Here is a 10,345-nt window from a genome sequence, read left to right on the forward strand (position 1 = left end):
GGTGCTTGCTTTGGCACCACACATAACTGGAATGATACAGAAAAGATTATCATGGCCCCTGAGTAAGGATGACACACCCATTCACGAAGAATACCCTTTTTTTTTCTTGACATTCAATTACTTATTTGAGAGTCGGATGTGGGAAGGAGGGAGATGCACAGAGAGGGAGCTCCCATTTGCTGGCTCACTTCCCAAATGTTTGAAAAGATTGGGGAGATAGGAGCTCATTGCAGATCTCCAAGGCAGGTGGCAGGAATCCAACACCTGGAACCATCACTGCTGTCTCCCAGGGTGTGCGTTGACCAGCAGCTGGAGTCAGGAGCCAGAGTGGGCATCCAACCCAGGCACTCAAGCGTGCGATGTGCTTGTCTTAACTGCTAAGCTAAACAATTGCTCCTCACCGATATTCTTCGGGCATGAGGAGTCGGGAGACAAAAAGCCAGTTCTTCCCACTGTCTGATCTGTTCATGGGAGACAGCACTGTTCTGAGAGTCAGTTTCCATTTCTTCTGGAAATTACATGGTTTGCTCCCAAATACCATTCCCTAGTCCATCCGTTTATTTCTTTAGCCTGTGTCCTCATGCTTCCCCGTTCCTGACACCCAACATGTGGCCTGCCACGGGACCAGAGCTGGCTATGGTCTAACAGCCAATCCTATTCCTCGCCAATGACTCAAGATTCCCCCCCCCCCCTTCAAGAACTCTATTTCTGGGCCCGGCGGCGTGGCCTAGCGGCTAAAGTCCTCGCCTTGAAAGCCCCGGGATCCCATATGGGCGCCGGTTCTAATCCCGGCAGCTCCACTTCCCATCCAGCTCCCTGCTTGTGGCCTGGGAGAGCAGTCGAGGACGGCCCAATGCATTGGGACACTGCACCCGCGTGGGAGACCCGGAAGAGGTTCCTGGTTCCCGGTTTTGGATCGGCGCGCACTGGCCGTTGTGGCTCACTTGGGGAGTGAATCATGGGACAGAAGATTTTCCTCTCTGTCTCTCCTCCTCTGTGTATATCTGGCTGTAATAAAATGAATAAATCTTTAAAAAAAAAAAAAGAACTCTATTTCTGCCAAATTCATTTCTCACCTCCCTGGACTCCCAACTGAATATGCTTAGTGACTTGCATTATATTCTATCAGATGTGTCAATATTAGTTCTTCAAAGAAACCTGAACATGAACATATCCTTGAGCTTTGGAGAATGTAAAGCTCTTTGTTAGATCTTATTGTCAAGCCTGTCGTAGGTGCTGGATGGGGAAAGGCAAGGGAGAGAAACAAACTGGCATTTAAGGCGTAGACCTGGCTCTGCAGGAACTCAAGACCAAGTGAAGCTGATTGATACGAAGAGCCAGCCAACAACGCGGCTCCTGGAAGGGGTGTTCTGGTGTGACTCGGAAGAGCAGGCCATGGGGCCAGCAATGTGGCACAGTGTGTTAAGCCACCACCAGCAACGCTGCCATCCCATGGTCCTAGCTGCTCCACTTCCAATCCAGCTTGCTGTTAATGGCCTGGGAAAAGCAACAAAAGACGGCCCAAGCGCATGCGTCCTGCCACACTCAGGAGAGCCTTGGGTGGCACCTCCTGTGGCCATTTGGGTAGTGAACCATCAATTGGAAGACCTCTCTCTGTCTCTCCCTCTCGGTAACTTTGCTTTTCAAATAAATAAATATCAAAACAGAAACCGAAGTGTTTCGTTTGGGTGTCGTTTGCTTGCTAGCTTCCTTGGGGGGTGGGTGGCGTGATTAACCAGACTGTCCTTGACTCCTGCTGTAAGTAGCTTCTAAGGATCAATTGCAGGGCTTGATGCAAGGCGGGTGTCCCTCCCGCACCTTCAAAGCGGGGTTGGGAGGTGGACTATGACTAGGAGCCATGTGGCCCAGAACAGCAGCGAGCAACACAAATTATTTGGTGATCCCATTATCTTCCCATGCAGCCTTCCCAGTCAAAATGATTTTGTCTTTTTCACCAAGACTGAGAACTTCCAATTATTCCTTGTAGGGCTTTTTGTTTTGTTTTGTTTTGTTTTCCTGGTTTTGTTGTGGTCATTTGTCAGTGCTGCTAGGATCAGCCACTAGGACTGATAGCAAACCAGGAAGCCAGGGAGCCAGAACAATCCAGCGTTTGTTGCAGGAAAGATTCCTGAAGGCCAGGTACAATAAGACATTCTGTTAGTGAGGCTGTAAGTAGGACGATAAAAACAGAAAGTAGAGGAACAGATTGATAAGAAACAGGAACAGAGACCTGTCACTGCGATAACAGTTTGTTGAACCACAAATAGAGGCACACTCCCAAGGACCCAACCTGTTCCAACACTATGAAAACGGATTCCCACCTGCAGGGCATAAACAGTTCCGAGAGATTCCGAGGGAAAAGAAATAAGGGATAAAATATCCAGAGAAGCGAGAGTGGAGCTAGGTAGTCCCAAAGTCGGTTTTTGTCTTTGTTTTTATTTTTACCTGCAAATTCACAAAACTGCAAATGTCCCAAATGTTACAGTAAAATGGGTGGCATGTTGTTTTGAGAGGCCCCAGGCTGCAAGATGAGATCAGAACAGGTGACTGTGATCTTCTGGGAGTGCAACAGTGGGCCATGAAGTACGTCCACAAAAGTACAATTTGTCCTGAAAAGGAGAGGAACTATCAGGGGGAAGGGCAGAATCCCCTCCCCTGGCACCTGCAGGACTGCCTGCCTCGCCCTACAAACCCCGAGGACGCATATTCCTGGGTAGCCCGGGCAATGCAGCTCATGTTCAAACTAGAGCAAGGGGATTCAGGCAGCAGGAGTGGTGGTGAGCTGGCCCTTACAACACAATGGGTCCTCCTGTCCAATCACCTAATCATGTCTTTCCAGTTTGGCCGAAGAAGAAGCCACTTTTGAGCAAATCATGAGTAACAATGGGGCCTGAAGTGAGGGGCTAGGCCGCAGTGGAGCAGGGGGTCTCCCCTCCTCATGATCAAGCAAGTAATGGCAAAGTATAGGCTCCTGACCACAGCAGGGGAGAAGTGAGGACATGACAGATGGACAGCAGAGGAGTTGGTTCTGGAAAGGCAGCCATTGTGCACTACTGGCTTCCGCCCCGCCCTGAGCCCTTACAGTTCAGTGAAGGGTAAAACAAGCGCATACATCATGTCCTTAGAGCCTGGAACACAGTCAACACCAGACCAGGGTCGGTCAATGTTATTATTACAAATAACAATGCTTCTGTACTTATCCAGAGATCTGAAGAAAACCACAGACTTGTGCCCTAGAAAAACACACACAAATAAACCCACACCTAACTCTGCAGATAATCCTTGGTGGTGGTGGCACTTTGTAGGTCACTGAGGCTGGAGGAACACACCACCAGATATGCAGGGCTTGCTTCATAATAGTCAAGGCCAAGGGTAAAAGGGAAAAAGAACTTCAGTACAAGAGCAGAGCATCAAACAGAATGCAGCCTTTTCCAAGCGAGGAGTCCTGCCTGACTGCCATGTAGCTGCCCACTAAGGCTCAGGTCAGTTGTCCATTTGTTTTAAGAAACTAAATACCCAGGGACTAAGATTTATAAAACTTGAAAAACGGGTCTCACAGTGGCACATAGTTTACTAAGCCTCCGCCTGGGGCATCAGAATCCCATATGGGTGCCAGCTGTGTCCCAGCTGCTCCACTTGCAATCCAGTCCTCCACCTGTGGGTCAGGAAGGCAGTGGAGGATGGGCCAAAGTCTTGGATCCCTGAACCTGTGTGGGAGAACCAGAAGAAACTCCTGGCTCCTGGTTTCATACTGACACAGCTCCAGCAGTTGTCATCTGGGGAGTGAACTAGCAGAGGGAAGATTTCTGTCTTTCCTTCTAACTCTGTCTTTCAAATACAAATAATAAATATCTTAAAAGCATGTGAAAGCTGATCAGCTGATCACCCATAGAACTTTTGGCGTTTTCCAAGACACTCTTCAATGAAGGAGTATTTATCAAGCAACTGCTTGGTGCAAAATTGCAGTGATGAAACACATGAGGGAACCAACTTGGGAGACTTGAGAATGATACAGCTGTGATGACAGAAAGAAGACAGGGCTGCTTGGAGAGCACAGTGCAGGTGCCACAGATGGAAGGGAAGGAGGTGGGGTTGTACCTTTAGGAGTGCCCCTGGCCCTGGGCTCTGCAATGCTGAGTTGAGAAGTGGAGGTGTCCCAGGCAGAGGGAAGTGAGAGAGGGTGATGCTCTCTCAGGGTTTTACACTTTGTATGCATATGCAAGGTGGTACTAGAAGGTTCCATTCACACCTACCTTTCAGTGATGTCCATGAAACCAGGTGACAAGTGGGCTGCTCCTTCACTGCTGGTAGGCGGAAACTAATCATATCTCTCCCCACCCTTGTCTTTTTTTCTAAAGTTTTACTTTTATAGGAAAGGCAGATATACAGAGAGAAGGAGAGACAGAGAGGAAGATCTTCAGTCCAATGACTCACTCCCCAATTGGCTTCAATGGCCGGAGCAGAGCCAATCCAAAGCTAGGAGCCAGGAGATTCTTCTGAATCGACAACGCAGATGCAGGGTCCCAAGGCTTTGGGCCATCCTCAACTGCTTTCCCAGGCCACAAGCAGGGAGCTGGATGGGAAGGGAGCATCCCAAATATGAACCAGCACCCATGGGGATCCCAGCCTGTGCAAGGGCAGGATTGAGCCACTGAGTCCTTGCGTTGAGCCCCTTACCTCTCCTTGAGAAAACAGGTGTCTGGATGTGCCAGAGATTTGACAAGGTTAAGTAGCAGAGCTCTTCCGCTTGGATGCTGCAGTCAGTACCTCCAGGCAAGGGATTGGAAACTTTCAGACTCCGCCAGGGAGGAAGCTGGAGCAGGGGTTAAGGAGAAAGCCTGGAGGCTCAAGTGTGGCAGGAAACTCAATCTGAGACCATGGGCAGTGGTTTTGGGGATTTTCAAATGGCTTCTGGCCTTATTTTTAGGACTCTATTGGCTTTTTTATGGAAAAAATTCATATATATATATACATAAATGTATGTACATAATGACTTTTATTGAAAAGACATATTTACAGAGAGAAGGAGAGAAAGATCTCCCATCTTTTGGTTCAATCTCCAAATGGTGCAATGGCCAGAGTTAATGTCAATTCAGAGCCAGGAACCTGGAGCTTTTTCTAGGTCTCCCACAAGGGTTCAGGGTCCCAAGCACTTGGGCCATCCTTTGCTGCTTTCCCAGGTCATAAGCAGAAAGTTGGATCAGAAGTGAGCTGGGACACAAGCTAGCACCCATATGGGATTCTAATGTCCCAGGTGGAGGATTAACCTGTTGAGCTATGGTACCTGTCAATGGAAAGCGTGTTCTAAAATTTAAAAACCAGGTGACTTCTCTGGGCTAGAAAATGCTACAGGAACTAAGAGAAGTTGAAAGTATTACAGAGAGGCAGAGGCTGTAAGATGACAGGTTACGGGTAAGGTGAAGAATTTTAAAAACATTTATTGGGGACCCCGGGGCAATAGCATAGCAGTTAAAGTCCTTGCCTTGAACGTACCAGGATCCCATATCGGCGCCGGTTCTAATCCAAGCGGCCCTGGTTCCCATCCAGCTCCCTGCTTGTGGCCTGGGAAAGCAGTTGATGACAGCCCAAAACCTTGGGATTCTACACCCGCGTTGGAGACCTGGAAGAAGCTCCTGGCTCCTGGGTTCAGATCAGCTCAGTTCCAGCCATTGCGACCACTTGTGGAGTGAACCATTGGACTGAAGATCTTCCTCTCTATCTCTTCTTCTCTCCGTATATCTGCCTTTCCAATCAAAATAAACAAATCCTTAAAATATTTATTTATTTATTTATTTATTTATTTATTTATTTATTTGGCCCAGCATGGTAACCTAGAGGCTAAAGTCTGTCTTGCATGCCCAGGATCCCATATGGGCACCAGATCGTATCCTAGCTGCTCCACTCCCATCCAGCTCCTTGCCAGGCAGTAGAGATGGCCCAAAGCCTTGGGACCCTGCACCTGCGTGGGAGACCCAGAAGAAGCGCTTGGCTCCCGACTTCAGATTGTTTCAGTTCTAGCTATTGTGGCTACTTGGACAATGAAACAGCAGATGGAAGATCCTTCTCTCTGTCTCTTCTCTCTGTAAATATGCCTTTCTGATAAAAATAAATACATCTTTAAAAATATTTTATTTATTTGGAAGGTAGAGAGATAAAAGTGGTTGGGGGAGGGGTGGAGCTCCTCCATTCACTGGTTCATCCCCCAAATGGCACTAATGACCAGGGTTGGATCAGTTGGAACTCAGGGATCAGGAACTTGCTCCAGGTCTTCCATGGTGATGCTGGTTCAAGTCCTAGCTGCTCCGCTTCGTGTGGGTGACAGTAGTGGTTTGAGCATCCTCAGCTACTAGAAGATTCTTGTTTTAGAGCTGGCCAGTGGAAATGGGGAGGGGGGTGGGAGTTGGGAAGAAAATGCATAGCCTGAATGAAAGGCTTGCTTGGCGTGCAGGCCGTGAAAGGACAGTGAGGCTTTTGCTGACCCGTGTGAGCCCCCAGCACATGGTTGCCCAGGCTTTCACTTGCCTACGTGGGTAGAATCAGAATCACGGCTCCCTTTTCGGTTCCCCACACTGTCCTTTGAGCACCTGATCAAAAGCAGGCTCAGGTTTTATAAGCCCAGGGATCCGGGCTCAGTCCTGCTCAGTGCAAACAGCTCCTGACGATTTCTGTGCAACCTCACTGATTTTCACTGAGAAGTAGTCTCTTTGCATTGCTGACTCTGGCCAGCTCACCTGCCTTGGCTGACTTGGGCAGGGGGCGAGCGCGTGTGTGTGTCAGGTAATGCCCAGGGAAGCAGCAGCACTGCTGTAACAATGCCCCCCCCCCCCATTCATGTACCTTCTTTTTCTTTCTCTGAATAGAAAAGTAATATGTGTGCTTTGTGGGAAATGTACAAAACTGTAGAAGACATACTCACTTTCAACATCTTGGTCTACTTATTATCAAGCTTTATGCTAGATCCAGAAGTTTAAAATCCCAGCTTTTTCTCTCGTAATAGTCTACTAATCCTTTGTTACTAAAGTAACCTTGACTCCGTGACTGCATTTTCACCAGGAACAATACTGAGAAGGCAAAAGAAAGATGCAATCAGTTGTAATTACCACCTGGAGACAGCCACGGATGGCTCTTCACTCTGTTTTCCAAGTATAGTTTGGGGGTGGGAAGAGGAGGAACCCCCAGTTATTTGACATTCCTTCATTTGGATGCAGCTGCATGGCTTACTTAAGCATCTTCTTAAGTATGGCAGTGAAGTGGCTTCCAATGACAGGTGCTGACATAAACATTCCTTCCTGAGGGCTCTCACATTGTAATTTGCCTTTGAAAATGACTGCACTTTGTATAATTTATCCTTACAACTTCGGAGAGAAATCTGAAATGAAGGGAAGGTCATAACTTTGGCTGTGTTTCTATCTCCATTTAGAACACATTTGTCCTCCCAAACAGAAGAGAACTTTTGCGTAGAGGAATAGAGTGATCAAGCCATTCTGAAATGCCTAGGGTTTTACGTAGGCATATATTTAAACTATTTACTTATTTGAAAGCCAGAGTTACAAAGAAATAGAAAAGACCCACAGAGAGATCTAGTTGCTAGTTCACTCTTCAAATAGCCATATCAGGTTGGGCAGGGCCAAGTGAAAGCCAGGAGTTTCATCTGGGTCTCCCAGGTGGGTACAGCGGGCCCAAGGATTGGGATCATATTCTGCCGTTTCTCAGGTAAAAAAAACAATAGGGAGCTGGAGTGCCGGTACTGCATGTGTAAGTTTAACTTGCTATGCCACATAGCCAGCCCTTAAAAATATTACTTATTTAAGGAGCAATGGACTACGTAAAATTTTGGTAGATAAAATTCAGATCCAACTTTTGTATAAACCTGAGCCACAGTTACAAATAATTTCTCAGTCCTACGTTTGTGTCAAGTCCAGGAAGTTGGCCTTTTAGTTCAACCATCCCTTGGGATGCCCACATTTTGTCTGAAAGCCTGTGTGTGAGACCTGGTTCCACATGCAATGCAAGCTTCCTACCAAGGCACATACTGAGAGGTCATGGCTCGAGCCGTTGGCTCCCTGCCACCCTCGTGAAAGACCAGGAATGAGTTCCAGGCTCTGAATTCAACCTGGTCCAGCCCAGACTGTTGTGGGTATTTAGGAGGAAGGAACCAGTGAATGGGGTAACCTCTCTGCCTTTCATATAAATAAAATTAAAGTGATTAATTTGCCTCAACATAGGCAGACATGTTCACTGCTAAATTTGGCTAGATGAACTCATGGGTAGTACTTGTGGAAGCAACATCAAAAAAAGGACGGATACAATATGCTGTTAGATCACTGACAAGGATACTGACATTGGGACACGTTTAAAGAATACTACCAAATGCTAAAAGAGACCAAGGATCCAGCTTCTGTCAGCGCCCTAGTTCAAGAGCCCTAGAACCTGGGGGGCAGGAAGAGTGTGGTCAGCCACTTGCACTGTGAAGACTGCGCGGCTCAGAGCTTAGGCCTGGGGAGGCAGGGGCAGTTAGAGGTGCCTTTCTCAGTTAACTTTCTAAGTACAAAGCAAAAGAAAAGCTGGGGGAATGACTAACCAAAAGAGAAGCCGGGGGATAGGGTGCAGGAGAAGGAATCAGCAAGGAATTCTTCTCGATCCTATTTTATCAGAAAAGTATTACCAGTGTGACCCAGGGAATTGGTCATTTCTTTGGAAAACACTCTTAGTGTATTACTGTAATTTCCAAACAATCATCACCACCAACATTTCATTTTGGTTACAAATTCTTGTAGCAGAAATAACAGATATGGCGCCCCTGCATAGTGGCCTAGTGCGTTGAGCCACTTGCGACACAGGCATCTCAAGCAGGTGTGTTGGCTAGAATCTCAGCTGCTTCACTTCTGTTCCAGCTTCCTGCTCATGGTCTAGCAAGGCAGCAGAGAATGGCCCAAAGTGCTTCGGCTCCTGCCACTCTCAGTTGGCGATCCGGACGGAGTTTCTGCCTCCTGGTTTCACTTAGTTTAGCCTGGGCTTTGAGGCCATTTGGAGAGTCAACCAGCAGGTGGAAAAATCTCTATGTCTCTCTCCCCCTCTCTCCATGAACTCTTTCAAATAAATAACTTGTTAAGAAACGTTGTGGGGGGCCTGGCGCGGTGGCCTAGCAGCTAAAAGTCCTCACCTTGAAAACGCCGGGATCCCACATGGGCGCTGGTTCTAATCCCGGCGGCTCCACTTCCCTTCTGGCTCCCTGCTTGTGGCCTGGGAAAGCAGTCTAGACGGCCCAAAGTCTTGGGACCCTACACCTGTGTGTGGGACTCCATGTGGGTAATCCAGAAGAGGCTCTGGGCTCCTGGCTTCAGATTGGCTCAGCTCCAGCCGTTGTGGCCACTTGCGGAATGAACCATCAGATGGAAGATCTTCTCTGTCTCTCCTCCTCTCTGTATATCTGCCTTTCCAATGAAAATAAATATTTAACAACAACAACAAGAAAACCCAGCTCCATTATTAAGGATGAGGCACGAACATATGGCTGAGTCCCTGTTTATGGCATGTAGAATATCCAAAATCAGGACACTGGGACATGGTTTCAAATGATTTCCCAAGCAAAGGGAACTCACCAGGCTTTCCCCAACAAACAGCTCATTTCCCATTTCAACAGGCAAGCGGTGAGGCAGTGGCACAGTCCCTGTGCTTGGCTGTCAGCAGCTTGTGATGACATTTGCGCTTGTTTGGTTAGGACATGCTCTCCATGTCTGAGAGAGAGAGGTGGTCCCCTGCTTCATGCTGAGGCCTCAGGGGCCTCAGTAAGTCTCAGACTGCAGAGAACTCCATTAAGCCTAAGCCGGAACTGCTGCCCCGCCAGGACCTTTGCTTTCCTAGAAGGCTGAATGAGCACAGCATTCTGGGGACGATCCAAAGCCAGCTGGCACAGCTCTGGGGCCTCCGTGGTTGCCGGTAGCAAGTGCAGTCAGCATATTCCTGGGGGCCCTCCAGATACAGAGCTCTACCGTGATGGGCAAGTCAGAAAGCCCTTCAGTGAGCAAGGAAGCCAGCTTTGCTTCCCAAAGTCTTGCGGAAGCTCCTTAGAGCACGTGAACAAAATACAGATGAGTCAGGGCCAAGTGGCAGTCGAAGGTACAACTCAAGAAACTTGGGATTAGCCAGGGTCGCAAGCTAGTGGTTGCTCCAATTGTGCCGGTAAATAGGAAATGTGCTGAACTTTGGCCATTAGTGGGAGGGGCCCCCCAGCCCGCCTGCTACCCATGCTGCAAGGTTGCCTCAGCTGGGTCGGGGTTGCTGAACCTAGCTAGGCGCCCTGCTGGCGAATACTGGACTCTCAACTTAGGACAGACGAGAGCCA

At 48.2% G+C, this 10,345-nt stretch overlaps 1 non-coding gene across 1 annotated transcript; it reads left to right on the forward strand.

Annotated features, from left to right (window-relative positions):
• Positions 1-103, forward strand: LOC118760168 (U6 spliceosomal RNA). The gene has a single exon (XR_004996623.2). It is a non-coding gene; the product is annotated as a U6 spliceosomal RNA (small nuclear RNA).
• Positions 104-10,345: the final 10,242 nt, after the last annotated feature.

This window comes from Ochotona princeps, chromosome 19 (assembly GCF_030435755.1).
Source record: "Ochotona princeps isolate mOchPri1 chromosome 19, mOchPri1.hap1, whole genome shotgun sequence".
Classification (NCBI taxonomy): domain Eukaryota; kingdom Metazoa; phylum Chordata; class Mammalia; order Lagomorpha; family Ochotonidae; genus Ochotona; species Ochotona princeps.